At 37.8% G+C, this 24060-nt stretch overlaps 1 long non-coding RNA gene across 1 annotated transcript in view; it reads right to left on the minus strand.

Moving 5' to 3' along the window:
* The window catches only part of LOC140631537 (uncharacterized), a 35845-nt gene extending 29984 nt beyond the window's left edge, over positions 1 to 5861 (minus strand). The window contains exons 1-2 of the long non-coding RNA XR_012029078.1: positions 5726 to 5861; positions 5375 to 5596 (exon numbers count right to left, since the gene is read on the minus strand). This is a non-coding gene — a long non-coding RNA (uncharacterized lncRNA). The remainder of the gene's footprint in view (positions 1 to 5374; positions 5597 to 5725) is intronic.
* Between the last annotated feature and the right edge of the window lie 18199 nt (positions 5862 to 24060).

A 24060-nucleotide genomic window follows, 5' to 3' on the forward strand; every position in this document is an offset into this window, starting at 1 on the left:
AAAAAAAAAAAAAAAAAAAAAAAGCAGACTATCTAAGGATTGTGAGACTTACAGACTTCAAAAGGTGTAACATACATATAATGGGAATATCAGAGGGAACAAAAGGAAAAGAGGAAGAGGAAATATTTGGAATAATAATGACAGACTTTCCCCAAAATTAATGTCAGACACTAAATCATAGATCCAAGAAATTTAGAGAACACCAAGCAAGATAAATATCAATAAAATTATACCAAGGCATAAAATTTACAAACTACAGAAAAATCAAAGACAAAGAAAAATCTTGAAAGAAGCCATACAATGAAAATACAATACTGTAACTATGGAGGAAAAAAGATAAGCATTCTATCTGATTTCTCAGAAATCATGCAAGCAAGAAGAGAATGAAGTGAAATACTTAAAGTGTTAACATGCAAATTAATGCTCTCTCTTTCCCTTGAGAGAGAAATCATGGGCTGAGATCTCTCTTTGCACTGAATAGTGACATTTGCCCCCCCACCCCCCCCACTCCCAGCCAGTGGAGTACTAGAAGTTCTCTTCTGAAGACCTGGACATCACAAAGGCTTTCTCATCCATGAGTGATTGTCTACATCAATGTTTTCCAGGACTTCCAGACCATCCTTTAAAGGGTAAAAGAACCAGTTCATGAACTACTGCAGGGTCCACAACTAAGACAAGATCTGTATAGCTACTATCCAATGCATATGTAGGTGGGTCTCTCAGCATATGGTGCTGGATCCCACAGTTCTCATAATGGCAGCTTCATTCATGGATGATGCCAAACTATTATTGTTGAGAGGGGATACAAACAAGGGAAATCATATCCAGCCATGTTGCTGACATCACTCCAAAAATAAAATCTGAATAAAAATGAAAACTATACCTAGGTGTAGAGAAAAATAATATTTTAATGTGCTCATTTTTTACTTATTTCAATACATATGAAAACTCTAGAACAAAGTATTGGTGGGGTAGGTGGCTATGCAATATTGCAAGGTTTCTCCAGTTTATTTGAACTGGTGCCATAGTATATCTATTAAATTGAAAAGTTTATTATATTAACATTGATGTCAATTGTTAGGAAAATAATGCCAAAAAAGGCAAATCTAAAATGCCAACAAATACTTTAAATTGGAATTCTAGAAAATATTTAAATAACCCAAAAGAAACTAAGCAATGGTGAATGGGGAGAGAAAAATGTCTGGCAACAAAGAGAAATCAAAGAATAAAATGGTATAACTAAATCCAATCATATCTATAACTATTTTAAATGTTACTGGACTATACAGACAAAAAATACAGAGATTTGGTCAAATTGGTAAAAAAAAAAGCATTATATCTTGCATACAACAAACACTTCTTAAGTATAAAAACAAATATAGGTTGAACATAAATAATGAAGAGACCTCATGCAAAGTGTAAGCATAAGGCAAGAATTGCTATATCAGTGTCAGATAAAATACATTTTAGACCAAAATATTTGAATAAGATGAAGAGGGTTATTTCATAATCATTGAAAAGTCAACTCAAGAAGACAAAAATTATATTTTTAAAGGCACAGGAATAAAAAATTGATGTAATTAAAAGAAGTAGATTGTTCTGTAGTCATTTTTGAAGATTTTCACACTCCTTTCTTTTAATTGATAGAACAACTAGATAAAATATCAGAAAAGATATAGCTGACATAAATGAGATATTAAAGAAAGAATAGGTATTAAGGCATAAAAATGGAGATATATAAAATTCTCCTTACTGGTAGGTAATATTGTTTACATAGAGAAATCTAAGGAATTTGCAAAACAATTACTTGATTACTGAATTTAAGAAATATCACAATATGGGATGCCTGGGCGGCTCAGCGGTTGAGCATCTGCCTTTGGGTCAGGGCATGATCCTGGGATACGGGATCGAGTCCCACACTGGGCTTCCTGCATGGAGCCTGCCTCTCCCTCTGCCTGTATCTCTGCTTCTCTTTCTCTGTGTCTTTCATGAATAAATAAATAAATTTTTTTTAAAAAGAAACATTACCATATACAAAATTCATGTACAAAAATATACATCTGTCCTTATATATTACTAGTAAAGAAATGTAAAATAAACTAAAATGTTCATTCTTTTCATATATCACCAATTGTCTACACTTTGACTTTTATCTCACTGTATCATAAAAATTAAAATGTATACAAGATCAAATGCATGAGTTAAATTCATGAAGTTTTTAGAAAACAAAATAGAAGGCTACATTCATGAATTGGGGCATGCCAATATTTCTTAGGTTACACAATGAAAAAAAATTAAAATTATCAACTATATTCCACTAAAATATACAACTTCTGGTTATGAAAAGACCCTTAAGAAAACGAACACATGAATCAGAGACTAGAAAATAAATTCACAAAAATATATCTGACAAAAGATTGGTATCTAACATTTATAAATAACTCATGCAACTAAATATTTTATATATTAAAGGCTCAATTGAGTAACAAGTAAAATATTTAAAGGGAGCTCACAAAGCAAGGTATGTGAGTAACCAATAATCATATCAAAACATTTTCAATACTATTATTCATCATGGAAATACAAATCAAAACCACAGTGAGATCCACTACACATCCACTACAATATTTAAGATTAAAATGGATAGTAAGGATGTGGAAGATTCAGAACTCCCATACTCTGCTCGTCTTAGTGTGAAATGACAGAGAGCCAAAACTTACACACGAGAAAGGCCAAAAGGAACAAATCACAGACTCTAGGAAAAGTTAATGAGGGTGTGGTACAATGCAGCTTTCACCTATTTTTGGTGGGCTTGTCACTTAGTATAACCAGTTGGAAAAACAAAAGCTAAATTAATATGTGCCCTATAACCTAGATATTTCTCTCTTAAGGATAGGCACATATATCCAGGAAAAGATGTGTACAAAAAGGCACACAGCAGTAATAGTGAAAATAGTTAACAAATGCACACACTCAAATGCCCACTAACAAGAGAAAGGGAAAAGCTGTAAAAAACAAAACAAAACAAAAACAAAAACAGAAATTAAAATTAATGAATTGTATACAACTATACACAATTTCATAGATGAATCCCTAAAACATAACATTGAGTAAAATATGGTGGGAAATGAAAGAACACATATAATATACTAAAGCTTAGCAAGACTATAGAGCAACCTACGCTGTTAGAAGTTAGAGGGTTGTCACATTTGAGAGTTGGTGAAAGTTGGTAGAGGAGATACTTTGGAAAGCAAGCAATATCCTATTTATTTGATTGCTTATTAAACCAGTAGGCTCTTTTGTGGGATATTATCAAGCTCTATACCTAAACTTTGTGCACCTTTCTGAAGGTATGTTTCATCTCCCTAAAATCTTACTTTAGAGAAAAGCATTGGGAATCATATTAGCAAAGGAGTGGGATCAGGGCCTCAGGGTCTCATCCCCCCACAGAAACATCACTAAAATAAAAAGATCCAGTAAAGTTCAACAGCTGATTGGAGGAGGCAGACAAAAGATGCAGTGAATTAGTGAATTTGAAGATAGGACAATTGAAATTATTGTGTTTGAAGAACAGAAAGAAAAAAGAACAAAGAAAAGTGAACAGATCCTAAGGGACCTGTGTCCTACTGGAAAGTGGAACCACACATGCAGTATTAGAGAGAGTATCTAAAATAATGACCGGAAACATTTTAAATTTGATGAAATACAAAGATCTACAAATCCAAGAAAACCAATGAATGTCAAATATGATTATCTCAAAGACAGTCCTATCGAGACACACTAGCTAAAAGCCAAAGACAGCAAGAGAATCTTAAAAGCAGCAAGAGAAAAAGCTGCGACTGGTCAAGCACAAGAGAGCCTCAGTAAAACTAACACCCAGTTTCCTCATCAGAAGTTATGGAAACAGGAAGGCAGTATGATGATATATTTAAAGTATTGAGAAAAAATTATCAAGAAATAGTTCTATATCTAGCCAATCTATGCTCCAAGAATGAAGGAAAAATTAAAACATATGTAGGCAAAAATGAAATAGGGGCACCTGGGTGGCTCAGTTGGTTAAACATGTGCCTTCAGCTCAGGTCATGATCTCAGACTCCTGAGATTGAGCCCAGCATTGGGCTCTCTGCTCAGCAGGGAGTCTATTTCTCCTTCTCCCTCTCCCTCTGTGCTCTCTCTCTCTTTCTCTCAAATAAAGGTTTTTTTTTTTTTTTTTTTTTTTTTTTTTTTAAGGAATAAATAAAAAGCTATGAAAGTTCATTACCACTAACCTTGCCTTATAAGAAATCCTAAAGGAGGTCCTTCAGGTTGAAATGAAAGCACACAAGACTGGAAACCATATGAAGAAATAAAAATCTCCAGTAAAGTTTAATACCTGGGAATATATAAAAGCTCATATCGCTCTATTGTTTATAACTCTATTTTTTTCCAACATGATCTAAAAAGCAAATGTATAAAATCTATTTTATGTGTACTCATGTGATTGAGCATACAATGTATAAACAGGCATTTATCTAGAGAAGATGTACAAACGGACAACACAAGGAAAGATACTAAACCTCAATAATCCTTAGAAAAAAGCAAATTAAAATCACAGTGAGATTTCACTCCACACCTTCTTGGATAGTTAGAATTTTAAAAAAATAGTAATAAGTGTTGGTGAGGATGTCGGCTAATCTCCAAAGGAGAAAAGTCAAACCCCATGGAGTAGAAGTGAAGGAATGGCCAGATACTATCAGCTGTAAAAAATCAGGCAGTGAAATTTGGACCGTGAAGGTCTACGAACACAGACCCACAGTTCTGTTCTTTTCTCCTGTGTTATAAAGACTGATTTAAGCCTTTAACACCTCATGCCTGAAATGTTGCCAGCATCCTCCTGCTCTCCCTGCTGCCAGGCTCCACTCCTTCCATTCCCTTTGACATTGCATCAAGAAGAACCTCTCTAAAAAATAGGTATGACCATGTCACTTCCCCGTGCCACACCCATTCATATCACCCTGAAACAAGAGGAGCATCCAGTGTCTCAGCACGACAGGAAGAGCCTTCCAGGACTCGGCCCATCCACATAGCTGGTGCTCACTAAATGAAAACTTAGGCAGTGGATGGCCAGTGCTCTTCCACCAAGGGAAAGAAGGAAACAGCAGGCCTAAGATGGACAGGTTTACCCATATTTTCTGAGCATGGTCTCCATGAAGGCCACTGAGAGGGGGAAGGGGAATGTACTCAAACCTCCAATATGTGCTCCCTCAGCCATGTGTGCCTCAACCCGTAAGGACCTGAGAGTCTACGAGGGAGTGCAGAGCTTGCACAGAAACCACCATGTGGTTGGGACTTGATAAATGAGCTGAGGGACTTCAATAAGAGATTCAGTTTTCACCTTGGGGACTCAGAGACAGCTGTGGAGAGATGGTGTGGTGCTGATGGAGGAGCCGGGCAGCTGAGAAGAGACAGATCTCCAGGCCCTGGGTGAGGTCCTCAAGGGCGGGAAGGTCCGGGAAGATGCATGTATTTCCATGCGACTTGGCTGTGACCGTACAGGGCCTGTGAGATTTAGCAGGCAGGTGGGAGCAGCCGTGTGGCTGGCTTTCCAGGGTCTTCACTGCTAGGAAGAGAAAGGTAAGTCGAGCCTTTTCGATGAAGACTCTTAGGCCTCAGCTAATTCTCTGCAAAGCCTGACCCCTGGCTGCTCCCTCCCTGCCCTCCCTGCCTAGAACTCACCCGGACTCACCCTCTGCTCCTTCTCCGTGCTCCTGCCTCCACCTCTGTGGCAACAGGCTTCAGCCAGCTTCTTGCCACCATAGGACGCGGGCTCCCAAAATTATTTTTCAGGTTGCCTTGGACTTCCCTGAGCCTGGGTTTTTCTCCTTAGCAGGCTAGCACACAGGGAAAAATTAAAAAAAAAAAAAAAAAAAAAAAAAAAGGATCACTGGCCTGTAGAAAGATCTGTATTCTAATCATGACTCTTCTACTCATAGATACGTGACCCTGGGCAAATTACTTAACCTCTCTGAGCCATCTGTGAAATGCCGATTATAATTCTTATCTTAGAGAGATGCCGTGAGGGTAAAATAAAATGTTTAAGCCTCTAGTTCTTAGATGTTTCCCGAAGGGTAACTCGTCTTCCCACTCCAGGCTCCAGGCCCAAGCAGGTCAGATTTGGAACCCTACCTTCCCTCTCACCCCAGCCCTCAATTAGGACAGCTTAATGAATTCTCCACTGTGATCATTACTAACTCTCCCGGCTTGTGGCTCAGAGGCCAGGAGCAGCATTATGCAGCAAGGCTTCGAGGCTCTTTTTTAAACTTAAACTAGGCTCATTGGGGAGGCTAAAAGCTAAAGATTTGACCTGGTCTGGCTTTTGAGCTGATTCACATTAAAACTGCCTGTGAAACAACTGGAGGGGAAAGACGGATGCTCTAATCAGTCTAAGCCTGAAGGAAAAGTAATTGCAAATTTACGGACACAAAAACAGGTGTGGGAAATGGTGTGTAGCAGAGCTTGCCACAATCTCTCAGGACGGAGCTCCTGGTTGGGAGCCCTCATGCTAGAAAAGCATTAGGAGTATCTTGGCAAGTAAGTGTCACAGGAAGTGCAATATTTACTCAGCACAGAGATCACCAGTGGATGCCCTGACAACTGCAATCCGGCCTTTCTGATTTGATTTTGGCTGAGGTGTTGTGTGGAGACGTAAGCACATAATGCCCAGTGGCACCAGGTACCCTGTGGATCTGATTGAAGTCTTTGCTCCTGCCAGTTGCAGGGTGCAGAGGACCGAGAGCGGCTGGTAAAGGAGCACGTGCTTCCTTGAATCCTGATTCAAGGGCTGGGGTCCTGGCTTCTGAGACTCAAACTAGAATGCAAACCTCCTTGAATCCAGGAGCAGAAAAGCTGCTGGACCCTGCAGATCTCATCATCCTTTGTGGCAACTTGTTATGGCCCTGCCAGAGCCGAGGGTTACACCACTCTTTCCTGCCGAGGTTTGCTTAGGGATTCTTGAATCCCACACTAGTTCATAGACTCACAGAATGTGAGTGTTGAAAAAAAAAATGAGTCTAATCTCATTTCAGAGATGGGAAAAATGAAACCCCAAAAAGGTGTAGCTTATTGAGATCATAGAGACAGGCATAAAAAGGCCTGCGTGAGAACATGGGTCTCTTGATTCCCAGACTTTATAATTAATGAAATATGGTAGACAAGAATGCCAAATTTATTCATTTTTTTCAGCCATTGAAACAGACAGTAGAACTATTTGCCTATTTACTCTAAGGTGCTAAGCCAAGTGTATATAAAGCCATATTGTCATGTTCTAAATTTTGCCTGTACTTTAACATTTCAATCCTTCAATGGTCAGTTGGTCTTTTGTAGCTTAACTTTAACAGAGTTAACAAGAATTAAAGGACATAAGAGGGTTTTGATATTTACTAAGGAAATGAGCATAGGACCCTGTCGCCAACATACCTTAATTCATAAAATGGTTAAGAAGAGGCCCAGAAATATGACTAAAGTCTCAGCACAATAAAATATATAAGAAATCAATTTTAATTATTTTTTAAGTAATTGAAATTCAAAGACATTGGTTATATCCCTAATCTTCTACTTCTATGCTATATTCAAGTTTTGAAAAGGCAGGGCGGGGCGAGGGGGGCGGTGTGGTTGCTTTTCTGGGTCTATTCTGATGAACAGACCACTGTTTTTAATGATTCTTTGGCCAGATAACTCTGAAATCCTTCCTTTTACATTCATCAAATGCTTCTGGCTTGCCCAAGCTTATCTCTCCTCATATTACTTTTTAGTATAGCCAAAGAAAAATCCAATACCTTTGAATATGCTTAGGTGTGAAGAGCTCTCTGTATTAAAATTCCACATGGCTTCAGAGATGGCTAGAAGATTGGGAGCAGGGTGATGGGGACAGAGGGCAGCAGTGCTATTCTAATCCTTCTTTCCCCTTGACTCCTGCATATTCAGTACATGTCTGTGTGTCCATTTAGCTATCTACTTCTATTTATTTTGCTAATAGGTTTCTATCTAACAAGAAAGTGTGAACAGAGAAGAAAGTTGCCAACTTCCTGTAGTCATATTGATCCATGATCCCAAGGCAGGATATTCCCAAATACCAGGCACCTGCACTTAGTGTAAATGCAATATAGAGACTACTTGTAGGTCATTGGTTGCCCTCCGCTGTGCTTCTGGCCCAACTGCTTTCATAAGACAAGCTGCTGAGACAGATATTAATGCATATTTCAAACCAGCCGGATATATGACAGGAGTCTCGTCTTTGAGTGCTCTGTCTTACTGTGTCCTCATGCTTTCAACTCACTCCACCCATCATCAGAAGCCAAGAACTATTCCACATTGGTTCAGCTTTTCCAAGGACGTAATAACTTGCTTACATAGCATCTCCTCCTGTTGCTACATCAGAACTGGAAGCTTATTTCTCCTGAATTTTAGCAAACAGTAATTAGAAATCAACACAATTTATAGTTCTGTGAGACTTAATTTTGCTTAGAAAGTTACTTTTATAGCTTTTGTATAAATATACCCTGTGTGTGTCTTGGTGCCTGGCATGGGGTAAGTGTTCACTCACCACATGAAGGTTTACTATGTGCTTGTATTTTCCCATTTGCCAAGTTGAAGTCATTGTAACAGAATTCAATAACTTTCCTCGATGAAAATTACATTATTTTATCATTTCTGAATAAATACCATTACTTTGTCTTTCCATTTTAAGCACATGTTCTTCCAACACATGTCACCCCAGGGCCATGGCACTCACTGTCATTCATATGACATTTGGGTCGTGATCTCTAGCTAAAACTTCAGTCTTCATCTCCATAGCTGTGCAGCAAGCTGCCTGCTGTACAGCTCTGCCTAACGGATCCACAGGTATTTATGTATGTATGTATGTATGTATGTATGTATTTATTTATTTATTTATTTATTTTTAAAGATTTTTATTTATTTATTCATTACAGAGAGAGGGGCAGAGGGAGAAGCAGGCTCCATGCAGGGAGCCCGATGTGGGACTCGATCCTGGGTCTCCAGGATCACACCCTGGGCTGAAGGTGGCGCTAAACTGCTGGGCCACCAGGGCTGCCCAATGCACAGGTATTTAAAACTAGCATGTCCAAAGGTGAATTCATCATCATACACTTTCTCCCTCACAAGCACATATGCACACTTTCAACTGAGCCCCCTCCTGTGCTTCCCTTCTCAAAGTATGACACCACAATCCATCCAGCTGAACAAGTTAGGAGTCAGAAGGCTTAACTATCCTCCATCTTTCTCTCAAAATCTAGTGAAGGCTTTTCTCTTAGTGGCCCCAGTCTCTATTCCTTCGGTACAGAGTTTCATCTTCTAAGTATGACTTCTTAAACTGAGGCTTACCTCTCCCTTCAGGCATTTCCCCCATAAGTGAATTCCATTTATTTAAAGATTTGAGAGACAGGTAAAGAGAAAGAGAGAGAGAGTGAATGAGCATGGGGAGGGGAGAGACAGAGAGAGGGAATCTCAAGCAGACTCCCTGCTGAACCTGGAGCCCAACACAGGGCTCAATCCCATGACCCTGAAATCATGACCTGAGCCAAAATCAAAAGCCAGACACCCAACAGACTGAGCCACCCAGGTGCCCCATGAATTCCATTTCTTAAGTATATTATGTTCAAGCACATCGCTTCTCTTCCATAAATGTTTTCTTCCCACCTTCCAAGTGTTTCCCTATGAACACTTAAGATTACACTCAAATGTCATTTTCTCTGAAACTTTCTGTTTTCAGTTGTCCTATGTTTTTTGCATGTATCTCTCTTATAGCACTTCACACATTATATAGTGATAACTCATTTTTTGTTTTTCTTGCATGCATACAAGATATGGCATCATGTAATTATGCCCTCCCCTCCAATTTCTCCAGCACCTAGTATGTTTGTAGTAGGTATTCAGTAAATATTTACTGATAATCAAATGAATAAGCGATGTAAGATAAGAATAAAGCGCCTGGAAGAATAGTCTAGTGGGTGGTCACTGGGGCAAAGAATAGGGAGTCATCTTCTTAGGATGAAAGCTCTGATACACTGAAGGGCAGAATTAATTGGAAGCAATAAGCCCTAGAAGATCAATCACTCCTGCAGTCACCTAATAAATGGTAGATCTGCCCTACTTAAATAAAAAGTGGCTTCATGATTCCAGTAAAATAAGAAAAAGTATTTGGCACCAATGTATAGACTAAAATACTACACACTAGTAAGTTGTAAATTAACACATTGCATCAAATATGTGTTTAATATATGCCATGAACATGTTTTTTTTAAAAAAGTCTGCCTTTGATCTAGGCCATTTAATTAAGATACTAAATGACAGATACCCAATGACCTCATTCCCTTTAAAACACCAAAATATTTATATCCATGAGTTCATATAAACTCTCTAAAACATATTTCTATTTTAAAATTTGTTTATTTGTTTTCCTTAAGTTTAATGTGTAATTCTTTCAAGTTTCAAGGCTGTGGGTTGGGAAGAGTGCCTCCTAGTTTATTATTCTGGGATTGAGTGAACTAGTCGCCATTTACCTCATTCACATAATTATGATTTTATGACATACATCATATGGCCCTTCCAATTAAATGCTGGGCCCAGTGGTTTCTCAATTTCATCCCTGAGTACCTTCTTAATTCTTGGGTGGATGCTAGTTCACTTTCCCAAGTAATTTTTCTGTTATTTCTTTATTAGTTAGATCCAGAATATCTGGATTGCTAACATCTGGTGAACAAGTATTAAAAACAAAATGAGGGTGAAAATCTTATATAACAGGAATGAGAGTCATCTATTTAATTCCTTATTCTTATGCTATCCTTGTGCAACTTTTATTTATTGTTCCTTGTTTTGTTTAAATTATGGCTTCATGTTGTTCTATATTTTTTTATTTCATCTAAAGAACAGAATTGCATTTTTGGAGAAAGCAATTGGGAAGAAAAGGATAAGCATATTTAGAAAGGATGAATAAGTTGAATCCTTGACTTTACTATTTAATTCATTTCTAGGGATGCCTGGGTGGCTCAGTGATTGAGTGTCTGACTTTGACCCAGGGCCTGATCCTGGAGACCCGGGATCAAGTCCCACATCAGGCTCCCTGCATGGAGCCTGCTTCTCTTCCTGCCTGTGTCTCTGCCTCTCTCTCTGTGTCTCCCATGAATAAATAAATGAAATCTTTAAAAAAATTCATTTCTATTCTCTTAAAGGAACTGTGTGAAATTTTGGATATAAAGTGGAAAAAAAAACAGACATAGACCCTTTCTTTGTTAAAAAAAAACAAAATGATAAACATGTCCATAAGTGTATAACTACTAATTGTATTAAGTATAATGAAAACACAGGGTATTCAGTGAAAGAATTAATTGTATCTACTTGAGACTAAGTAACCCAGGAAAGCTTCTATGTAGAAATGACATTAATTCAGATATGCATTGGAATAACAACTGTAAGGATAGAAAAGCATTCCAGCAAGGAAACCCCATGGGAAAAAACCCTGGAGTGGGAACCTTCTTCATCCAGCCAAGTTATAGAGAGAATTTCAATGTGCTTGAAACCTTATAACCGAAGAAGGAAGAGGCATGAGCTAAGATGAAATTACAATAGTAGTTGTGGTCAGAAATGTCTTTTTAGCATTGTAAGTGGAACGAGAACCTCATAAAGGGTTAAACCATGAGAATGACATAATTACATTTATGTTTTAAAAGATCAGTCTGGATACTTTGTATAGACTGATATGTCCGTGAGTAAGGACAGAAAAAGACCAATATGTAGACTATTGCAGTGACTAGAAAATAAGTGATGGTGGCCTAGACCACACACACACACACCACATGGCACCAGAGAGATGGACATGAAGCCTTTTATAAATTACTCAGCTGCATACCATGGATATTAAAAGTAGCCACCTTGTGAGATAAAAAAATCATAAGAAATTATGTCTTTAGAGGATGAAGGACAGTCCTAACACATAGAAAATGTATTATGTATGTTTGCTATAATTAATACTACTAATATGACTTGTAAATGTTATTTGGTTATTTGGTTTGCTTTTAGGGGTAGTGTTTGTATAGCAGTGCGGGACAGCTGGTTCATTTGGTGTGTCATAATTTATTGATTTAGAGAGAAATTTGGTAGAATTACATTATGGTATTTAGAATGATAGAGGTGATGTTTAATGGGCATTAAAGAAAAAAAACAGTTGACTTTTTTTTTTTTTTCAATCTAATGATTAACTGACTCAGGGTCCAGTAGGGCCTCATCATCTTTTTCTTTACCTCTCTTCCCTCCAAGAGGTTTCTTTGGTGTTTCTAAGTCTTAAAGCCTCATTTTCAAGAATAGCACAAGTACAGTGATAAATCTCTACTGATATTAGAGCCATCCCTTTCATGGTAAAGGTCCTAGGTCTTCTCAGTATGTCAGAGCTAGAAGGAAACTGGGAGGTAACTGGGCCTAATTCTCTTGACTATGCATGTAGAGGTAGACACTTGAGAGAGAAGAGTACCCTGACTCTGCCAAGATGGGTGTTGAAAATGCCTTGGACTGCATATCAGAGTGAATGAAGTTCAAGCTCTGTGTCTATCATCACCATGTGATGTTGGGCAAATAGCTTAACTTTCTGAGGCTTGATTTCCTCACTGTGAAAAGAAGGTCCTACTATCTGTCCTGCCTAGCTAAAGACTTGGTGTGGAGAATGAATAATGCATGTAAAAGCATATCATGAACTATGAAGTACATTTGTTATTATCCTTCTGCCATGTTTACAATCACCAAAAAGACAGATTCGCATATTTATCGACTGTTTGCCTGGTTTAGTTAGTGTAATGCAAGGTTATGGTGCTCAAACATTCCTGAGGCAGATTTACTGGGGGGCTGTGTTCCGGGTATATGTGTGACTTACACAGGTAAGCCGAAAATCTTCAAGCGCTTATTCCATAAATTGTTAAGATGTTGAAACCTCAATACAACCTTGGGCTATCAGGTCATGATTTGCATTTTTCTATAAAAAAAAAAGGCCCAGTTTAAGTCACCAGGGTAATTAACAAAACCACTATAAGGAAACACAGGCACTCCACAGCAGAGCCTGATTTCAAACCTTGATCTGCCCTGTTCAAAAAGCCATAAAATTTTAACTACTAACGGGGAGGCTATACCACAGTCACACAGATAAATTGACATCGTTTCTGCAAAAAAGAATCCTTAAATTGACCAAACTTGATTAGGAAACCAAAGGCATATTTTTGTTCTCCAGACTATATTGAAATGCGGTTGATTTGATATTGCAATTGAGCAATTGGGTGTAAAAATCACTGGTAAAAACACACTGCAGATGGCAATTAATTACCACACAGGCCCCGCTCTATTACGCAGTGAAAGGATTGACAAAGATACTGCAGCAAGACTGAACCAGAAAATGGCAACATATATAAGAAACTGCCCTCTGCTGGTCAAGCCAGTGCCTGTCCTTGTGAAACAGGGACGTTATTCAAAGATGCAAATGAGATATTTTGAGCACTTTTATATTTATGACTTTATTACTCTGAGACGGTTGGGAGTTTTAATTTTGTGGTTAGCCCACCTGCTGTTTCTTTATTAAAATCTTAGTTCTGATTAATCAAAAATGCTTTTTGCAGTCAGGTCACATAGATTCCATAAAACAGGATGCACTTGTTCGCCCTGGATTTGGTGTGAGATTTATCTTTTAAGGATGCGTACTGATTTATATGTGTGCTCACAAGTATGGCAGTGAATTAAAATATGATAGTAAGTGGGAAAGGTTCATGGCTTTCTGAATGTGATCATAAATAAGGGATTTCATGACCAAGTTGCTCTGTGTAATAGCCATGTCTCTCCTCACCCATGGGCGTAATGGGGTCACTCTATTGGTGGCAACCATGGTAAACTAGCGCTGGATTTACATAGCTTCATAAAAGTGGCATCAAAACCCACAATTCAATTAGCTGCCAGGTATTTTTTTTTTTAATATATACATGACACTAAAGGATGAGACTTCTTTGAAGCAACAGAAATGGTGATTATCTTTCCATGATCACCCAGATCTTTGTCCTCTGGCAGCGGTCAAGAAAGCCAGCTTTGAGATTTCTTCTATGGAGCTTAAAAAAGCAGCAGAGACAGAGGCTAGATATGAGATTCAGAGACAGGATAGCACAGCATTGAAGCTGTTCAATAGAGAGAAGGGGAGACAATATCTAGAGGGGATAGAAGTAGTATTCTGATATCATCTATCTATCTATCTATCTATCTATCTATCTATCTATCTACCTATCTTAAAGTATACTTTAGATTCTATTTTACACTCAAATATTATTTATTAAAGACCCACATGAAAATGATATTCTCTTAGAGATTGACATGCCAATTTAATACACAAGGCCCTTTCTGTGGCAGCTTCTAATATCCCCCTAGAACTAATACTATTTCAGACATATACATAATGAAATGTAATTTAATATCTAGAACTATGAAACAGATGAGACAGCCAAGGTCAGAAGAGTGCTGCTATTTACACTGAATGCAAGAATTTCTTTATGAAATAACCTTTGCTGCCAAGATGCCAGGAGACTCTCTTAGGGAAGGGACTTCTGTAATTACAGAAAGCAGCAAAACAGAGGAGACGAAATTGCTCAGGAACCATATCTCCGTCTACTGTGTATCTTTGGGCAAGTTCTTGACCTGATTGAGACTTGGGTATTATAGGAATAATATCTATCTCACTGGATTATTTAGACAGTTAAACTTCATATATAAAATGCCTAGAATAAAATATGCATCACAAAATGCTAGTTCACGTCGCCTCTTTCCTGAGCAAACTTAGCCGGCTCTATTACTCTAAGTGGCAATTCCTCCAGCCAACCAAACTTCATTTCTTCACTATCCCTTTTTCCAAACATGTGTATTCTTAAGAATCTCTGGTGTCAAAACAAAACAAAAACCTCCGGTGTCAAATTGTTGGCTGTACAGCCTCTCCACTGTAACCCGAAGACTAGTAAGAAGTACTGTTAATGTCTCCTGGCTTCTGGTCTCTCACATAACTTACTTCCTGGGGGATCCAAATCCCTGCAAGATTGAGCATGGCCCCAGAATAGCCCAGAAGGCCCCTGGGGATGTTTCCCAAGTGCTCTGACAAAGTTCGTCTTAATGGAGTTGTCATCACTAGCCTCTGAGAACCAGTATCGGTCTGTTGTTCACTGTGGTCTCTCAGGGGGCCTCTGGACACTGTCTCTCCCCCTGGGTACACCCTTGCATAGACTGGAGTGCTCACTTACCAAAGCTGCAAGGCACTATGCAGTAGGAGAGACTGAAGAGATCTGATCACAAATGCCCCTTTTATCTTTGGTTCATACTGTGTAAGTGAGGGCCCCCAAAAAAGGCTTTTTGTGTCCCTATCTTTTGCAGAAGCTTCTGGGAATCTTAGATCAAGCTTAAAATCTTAAAATCTTCTCTCTTCTCTGAATGAAAACTGGGTTTGAGTATCAGGCTCCATGCTGTGTTGCTGTAATAGATGGTATTAACAATCATAATCTTTTCATGATACAGGCCTTCCCTCTGGCCCAGCTCATTGTGCCTACATGATGAAGTTTTTCCTTAGAGCCTTATTGAGCCAATACAGCCCTTATACCCTGCCAGAAAGGGCTTTGACCCTCAACCTCATATTTTAGGGGTCCCTTCTCTGGCTTTTTGCTGGGCAACCACATTCCTTAGCCATGGTGCTAAAGGGATGTGCATACCCAAAGTCTACCTTGACCCTCTAAACTAGGCTTTGGGGACCTGGCTACCTAGAATTCACTGTCCAAATGACTCAAGACTACTTCATTGTCCTGTTTGGTCATCTTCCCCATGCCCATCACTTGAGATGAGATCAGGCTATGACTGCATGTATGTTGAGCCCTAGGAGAGTCTGAGGGGCAGTGGCTATGAGCAAGGTAAATGGACATGTTCACTAGGTTGCCTACATGCTCAAGACCCTTGTCACATGGGAGAGAGCTGGTACTGAAAGGAGAAAGGGGCAAGTCCTAGACTTTTTTCTCCATTTGCCAGCTCCCACAGAATTCTGAGGAGTCCAGTTGAAAACTAGCCTTTCAGGTCATTGTCAAGGTATATTTGCCAAGACAGAAGGAAAGATCATATTTCATTTAGCCATTTTTTAGTTGGATTAATAGCTTCAGATATTTAGACTCAGGGCATTTGGACCTCTATATAGTATAAGAGAATGTAAGGGGCAAGCCTACCTTAAGCCCTAAGTAGAGTTTGGCCTGGTGTTCTTCCCAACATTTTTGCAAGTGTACCCAGGCCATCCATAATTATAAACTTTTGAGAGATTAAGATTAAGAATCTCTTTAGTTTTGTGTTTTTTCTTCAGTCAAGTTGAGCTTCCCCAATGCAAGCAGAAAAATGGATGCTAGCCAAGGACTTCTAAAACTATGACTATGATGATGAGCCATGGAATCCAAGCTGTGTGAGAGAATCCAAGAGCCATCCTGTGTCAAGTAAAGCCATGAAAGGAGGGATTGCTATGAAGTTAAAGAGAAGTTTTATACAGGACACTGCCGCAAGGGAGCTGAAAGGCAGGAGTTAGTGAGATGAGATTATAACTTAGAAATTGTGATCATGGGGGCACTTGGGTGGCTCAGTGGTTGAGCCTTTGTCTCAGGTCATGATTTTAGGGTCCTGGGATGGAGTCCTGTATCAGCTTCCCTGCAGGGAGCCTGCTTCTCCCTCTGCCTATGTCTCTGCCTCTCTCATGAAAAAATAAATAAAATCTCAAAAAAAAAGAAAAAAGAAAAAAACAGAAATTGTGATCATAGAATTGATGGCTGAGATGGGCAGAAAGAGGATATTGTTGACCACTTGCAACAAAGTTTCAAGTTTCCAGGGTGATGGTGCATCTGTATGTTGAAATCACCCTGAACGAGGATAAAGGTTAGGGCTAAGAGTAAGCTGGTAAGCTTGGTGGTAACGTATATGAAAAAATGAGAATCAATAATTAGGAGCTTGGTAAGTCACAACGATCTAAAAGAAAAAAAAAGAAGAGAATGACACAGAGATTTGAGCTACAAAAGAATAAAACTATGAGATAGGAGGGAGGATACTTTAAAAGCAGCATAGGATAGTCACAATCTGCCTTTTTGTTGTTTTTTTCCTTCCTATGTTTTCAGGACACCTTTTCCACCCAAAGTCTAACTCTTCCCTCAAGCCCAAATCAAATTTCCATTTCTCAGTCTTCCTTTTTTCCTTCAAACTACTCTGGTTTCACTTTCCTGACTCCTTAAAATGTTTATTTTCTGTAATATCTGGTTCAGCCCTCAATGGTATAAAGTTTGCATCCTCAAATAGGCTACCAACTCTACAAGGATGGCAAACTTAGCTTCCTATCCATTTGTATCTTATAGTTCTAAGTACAATTTAAAGTATGTTTGTGAGATCATGGATGCAATACATGGCCAAATTGTCTTTTCTTAGATCTAAAGTCTTAATTTTGAATGTGACCTAAATAACCACCACTAGTTTGGAGAATACAATATAAAGTCGACCTAGTTAAGCATTTGAGGCTCTCTTTTCTAAAGTAGTAGGCAGAACAAGAGCTGTGCTGTCTTTTCTTTGCATTCTTAGCTGCCCTTCATAACTAGTCCTAAAACCTTCAAGGTAAAACCTCAATTTTTTGCCTTAGGTTTTACTAGTTGGTAAAATCTAAAATTCTAAAATTCCGGAACCAGTCTTGAAATTCTGACTCTGAAGAAGAGGAGGATAAAAGTCTAATCAATCAAATGATATAACATGAAGTCTTTCTTCTCCCCTTTCTCAAGAGACATTACATAACTAAAGATACTATGCTCCTTTGTATAAAACAAGCTTATCTTTGTTCTGTGCACAGCAAGAAACACTCCTGAAGCAAAACATTCAACAAGAGCAAAAGTCTACTTTCCTCTGGCTTTCTCTTACTCCTAACTATCCGTTCTATTACTCTTTGTATCTGATAACTCTTTTGTTCAAGGAAATGCACATATCAATGCTTAGTCTTTGAATGTTACTTGGGTGTGAAGCTACATTTAAAATATGCCTTAACTAACAGTTGGAAATCAATTTCTGCAATCCATCATACCTAAAGGCTAAAGAAGAAAAAGAACATGATTATATTGATAAATACAGAAAATGCATTTGACAAATTCCAATGCTGATTCATGATAAAAACTTTCAGCAAACTAGGAAAAGGAGAGTTCCTCAAATGGATAACATTTACCAAAAAATGCTATAGGTAATATATTTGGAGAAATTAGAAGCTATAACCCTAAGTTCAGGAATGAGGCAGGGATGTATTCTCTCACTAATGCTATTTAATATCATCCTGAAAGTTCTAACTAGTACCATAAGAAAAGGAAGTAAAGAGCATACATATTAGTAAGGACAAAATAAAATCTTTTTCACAGATTGCATGAAGAAAAATATTTCTGAAACAATAGGTGATTATAGTAATATAATAATTATAGTAATTTATAGGATGTATATTAAAATACAGAAGACAACTGCTTTTCTGTGTACCAGCAATGAACAACTGAAATTTAAAATTAGAAACCTAATACCATTTACATTAGTTTCAAAAATTTAAAACTTGGGTATGAGTCTAACAAAACATATTATAGGATCTCTGTGAAGAAACAACAATACTCTGAATGAGTACCTCAAACAAGATCTAAATAAATGGAGAGATATTCCATGTTCATGGACAGGAAGACTTAATATTGTTAAAATATCAGTTCTTTCTAACTTGGTCTAAGGTAGGAGAAAATCCTAATCAAAATCCACCAAATTATTTTGTGGATATTAAAAAAACTAATTCTAATGTTTATCTGGAAAATCAAAAGACCAAGAAAAGCCAACACAATACTGAGGAAGAACAAAGTCAGAAGACTGACATTGTTCAGCTTCAAGACTTCCTGTAAAGCTACAATAATCAAGGCAGTGTGATACGGTGACAGGATAGGCAAATAGATCAATGAAACAGAACATAGAGTCTAGAAACAGACCCACAGAACTAGTCAACTGATCTTTGACCAAAGAGCAAAGGCAATTCAATGGAGAAAAGATAATATTTTCAAGAAATGGCGCTAAAATAACTGGATATCCACATGCAAAAATATGAGTCTGGACACAGACCTTACACCATTTACAAAAATTAACTCCAAATTAATCAGAGCTAAATGTAATATGCACAACTTCTAGAAAATAATGTAGGAGAATATCTAGGCAACTTTGGGTTTAGAAATGAGTTTTTAAAATCAACACCAAAAGCATGATCCATGAGAGAAGAAAATTGATAAGTTGGATCTCATTAAAATTTAAAAATTCTGCTCTATGGAAGACACACCCAGGAGAAACAAAAGACAAGCCATAGAGTGGGAGAAAATATTTTCAAAACACACATCTGATTTAAAAAAAAAAAAACTTTTCTAAACTTAACAATTATGAATACGAGCAACCCAATTAAAAGATAGGCAAAAGATCTGGACCTCACCAAAGAAGATACACAGATAAAAAAAATAAGCATATACTATATGTCATTAGGGAATTGCAAATTAAAACAACAAGATACCACTATATACCTATTAGAGGATCTAAAATTAAAAACACTGACAACACCAAATGTTGTTAAGGGTATAGAGCAACAGTAACTGCCATTCATTGCTAATGGGAATGCAAAATGGCACAGCCATCTTGGAAGATATTTTGGCAATTTTTACAAAGCTAAATGTGGCTTACTATATGATCTAGTAACCATGCTCTGAGGTACTTGCCCATATGAGTTGAAAATGTATGTCTACACCAAAACCTGTACATGAATATTTATAGTAGTTCTCTTCATAACTGTCTAGAACTGGAAGTAACAAAGATGTCCTTCGCTACCTGAAATCATAAACAAACTGTGGTACATCCAGACAATAGAATATTTTTCAGCAATAAAAATAAATGAGCTGGGGCAGCCCAGGTGGCTCAGCGGTTTAGCATCTGCCTTCAGCTCAGGGCGTGATCCTGGAGACCCGGGATCGAGTCCCACGTCGGGCTCCCTGCATGGAGCCTGCGTCTCCCTCTGCCTGTGTCTCTGCCTCTCTCTCTCTCTCTCTCTCTCTCTCTGTGACTATCATAAATAAATAAAAATAAAAAAAAATAAAAAATAAAAATAAAAAAATAAATGAGCTATCTAGTCCTGAAGAGACATAGAGAATCTTAAATGCCTGTTGCTACATGAAAGAAGCTTGTCTAAAAAGGTTGCATTTTATATAATTCTAACTATAAGACATTCTAAAAAAGGCAAAACTAGAGAATCAGTAAAAAGATCAGTGGTTTCTAGGGGTTGGGTGGAGAAGAGGGATGAAGAGACAGAGCACAGAAGATTTTTAGGGCAGTAAAACTTGGGTAAGATACTGTACTATTGAATGTGTGACACTGTATTTGTCAAATCCAACAGAAATGTACAATACACCAAAAAATGAAATTTAAAGCATGGGTTTTAATTAATAATAATGTATTATTATTATTATTGATTCGCCAGTTGTTACAAATGGCCCACACCAATGGAAATGCAATTATTAATGGAGAAAACTGAGGGGGGCAGTAACTGGGCGAGAGTATATGGAAACTCGGTTTTGCCTGTTCAGTTTTTCTTTAAACCTAAAGCCACTTTAAAAATGAAGCCTATTTAAAAAAAGAAAATGTCTTAACTCAAATGATCCTCTGAAAATCTCTGGCAAATAAGGTTTATAATATCATATTACAGATGGCAATACTCCAATATTAGTCAGTAATAGAAGAAAGAAATGAACTTGTGACTTGTGCTGAAGTACCCATTTGAGCCATAATGTCTCAGGGAGGGTCATCCAGTGAAGGATAAAAGCCTTGTAGTATATGGACAAGCATGTCCCGAGATTCTAGAGATGCTCAGTAGCCACTAGACACATCTTTATGATCTGTCCTCAGGTGGTATCAAAATGCGGAGGTTAGAGGGGTCTCTTAGGGATATGGTTGGAAGGAAGAAACTTATAAAAGGGATAAGAACATAGATGGTAGATACTAGCTACAAGGCTTTGAAAGATTAAGGGCATTTGTAATGTTCCCATTATGCTATTTCTGTTATCCCTCTAATTGCAGTATTTCTCAGTTCTGAAAATAACTTGAATTAAATCTTTCCACAGTACTTGTAAAATATGTATATTTCTGAGTCCCAAATGAAGACCAACATAGTCTCATTCTCTGGGGGCAGATTCTAGGAATCTGTTGTCTTAAGTTCCTCAAGTGATTCTCACATATAGTTTAAAAATTTATCCTTTAACTGGAGATAAAAAAACCTTAAAATGAAAAGTGTACATTTATTTGTTTTCAAAGTCATTTTGGTAGCGGAAAGGTGTCTGCCCATATACCACTGGGTATAGTAGATAATAGCAGCATTAATGAGATTAAAAAAAAAGTGCCTGGGTCCCTAGGACCTACCATAATGAAAGAGAATGCTCCATTTTGTGATTTGTGGAGAAGAGTGTGGAGGTACAAAGCAAACAAGTGAGAAAAGACAAAAGACTTTGGAATTATATGATAATACATGCCATTGGGTTGCCCAACATTTCTTTATAATGTGTTATTTTTCACAGTGACTTCTATACTTACCATAATGTGGGGGGAAAAACAGAAAAGAACCCTGTTCTATCTCTTCAAATTCCGGTAATAATGGCTCAATTATTTAACCTCACTAAATGTCGACTTGAAATGTGAAATCTGTAAGAAACAAGCTTCACTGACTCATTGGGTTAGACTATTGAGTTCAGGTTAGGTAAATGATGTAATACTATTTTAAAAAGTGTAAAGTGATACCTTAATATAAGCTTTTATGATATTTTCAGTGCTGAAATAATGCTTTGGGTTGGGAAATGCCACATAACAGCAGAATTTGAAAGAGAATGGAGAGTAAATTTTCAGCATTAACTACATCTTTCCATCCCTGGCTCTGTTGGTGACTTCTAACTTAATAGCCATGTTACCAGGAATAAAATTATGTCTCTAATTACCTCAGACTTAATAATGCAATCAAATCATCTGCCTCCATTCCTAATTACCATTTGTTTCCAAGGCAATGACTCTACCGTGTCATAATGCCTTCAGTACAGTGGGGTAAATGAAGCCTGGAGAAGGCATCCTACAAAGTTGCTTTCCTTTCCACACTTTCCATGGGTCTGAAGCTTTCTAAGAATTCAATAGAAAGCATCTAATCAGCACTTCTCACTCACAAAATTGTGGATTTCATCTAAATGACCCATGAAGCTGCTTTACATTAAATGCTCTCTTATGTAGAATCTGTTAGAGGACACATTATGGGACCATTTACGTAGCAGTTATTTCTAGGCAGGTGTACATAGCAACCTCTTGTCTACTTTAGGGAGCTATTATAAACTTCATTGCATTCCCCCAAACACCAGCAACCTTGAATGTGCATGTGCCCTGGAAGAGTTAGTACCTCAGCACATGCATACTTTGTATTGAAGAAATCTTGGAGGACCATGACTGTCTTTGAAGGAAGAAAGAAAGAAGTGGTGTCCCCAGTCCCCAAATAGGAGCCTGCTAGAATTTGCTGATTCATTGTGGGTCACATGGCGTTCTCAAACATTTTTTAAATGATTAGCATTTATCCTCCCTGGGGCTCACAGCAGACACGGAGGACTGTTCATACCACTTTTTCAACCTGGGGTGAAATGTGGCCTCAGAATCCTCCTCAAGACTGTATTCTATTCAGCCACTAATAGCCAATCAAGGTTGAAAAAAAGAGGTGAAACCCACCTTACTACTATTTTGGACTGTGGAAATATCATAGGATTTAGAATTAAGCAAATCTCTCTTAAATAATGGCTCTGAATACCTATATACTTTTATTTCTAAGATGGATTATAATAAATATAACATAAGGATTTTGTGAAAAGCATGAGTGTGTGCATTTGCCCGTGCATGCACACACACCCATACAGAAACAGACTCATGCATGGTGAACCAGGGGTAACAGTAGGTGCTCTGATGTTATTTCACTTTAACTATGCATATTAGCAGAGCTCTGCTGCCAGGATGGTCACTGGAAAAGAAGAGGCCAATACGTCCCTTACATACTCAATAAAATCAGGCCAGGATGCCAGTCATTGTGACAGTTACCAAAGACAATCTTACATTTTAAGATGTTATCCATTCTGTTTAAGGATAAAGAAGCAATACTATTTTGTAAAATGAATGTTTCCTTGGTAAATGACTTGGTTCCCAGAGCCTAAAGAAGAGGAAGAACGACATAGGTAAAAACCCAGGCTTTATAGAAGACCCATTTACACAACACCATGAGAAAATGAGACAAATCCAGAATGTGAGAAATTCAATAAAACAACTGGCATGACTTCTTCTAAAAGTCAATATTGTGAGAAAAGAAAAAAGATGAGAAATTTTTCTATTTAAAAAAAAACTAAGGAGACATAAGATCTAACATAATGTGTGAACCTTCATTGAATCTTGATAAGAAGAAAAACAGATATAAAAATCTATTTTTCAAAGCAATTGGGAAATTTTGCATATGGCCTGAATATTGGTTGTGTGATACAGTCTTAATTTTCTTACGTATGACAGTGGCATCATCACAGTATGTAAGAGCAAACCCTCCCATGTAGAGGTGAAATGTGATTATGGCTGAAACTTATTTTCAAATTATTCAGCAGAATTACACAAAACAGCTCCCCGTGGGTAAATGGTTGTTCATTGTATGATTCCTTCAACTCTTCTAGGTGAATTTTCTCATAATGGCAATGAAAAGAACATTGCACTCATACTGCCCTAATCTGAAGGCTAGAGTTATGTCTTCTTATGTATATGGGCTTGGCCCAATGACTTCACCAGTTTGTGCCTCTGACTGATCATCTGTAAGGTGGAAATAACGGTACCTCCCTCAGATCATTACTGCAAGTGCCAATGATCTGGTGCATGTGTAGTTCTTAGAACAATACCTGACACACG

The sequence above is a fragment of the Canis lupus genome, chromosome 4, assembly GCF_048164855.1.
Source record: "Canis lupus baileyi chromosome 4, mCanLup2.hap1, whole genome shotgun sequence".
Classification (NCBI taxonomy): Eukaryota; Metazoa; Chordata; class Mammalia; order Carnivora; family Canidae; genus Canis; species Canis lupus.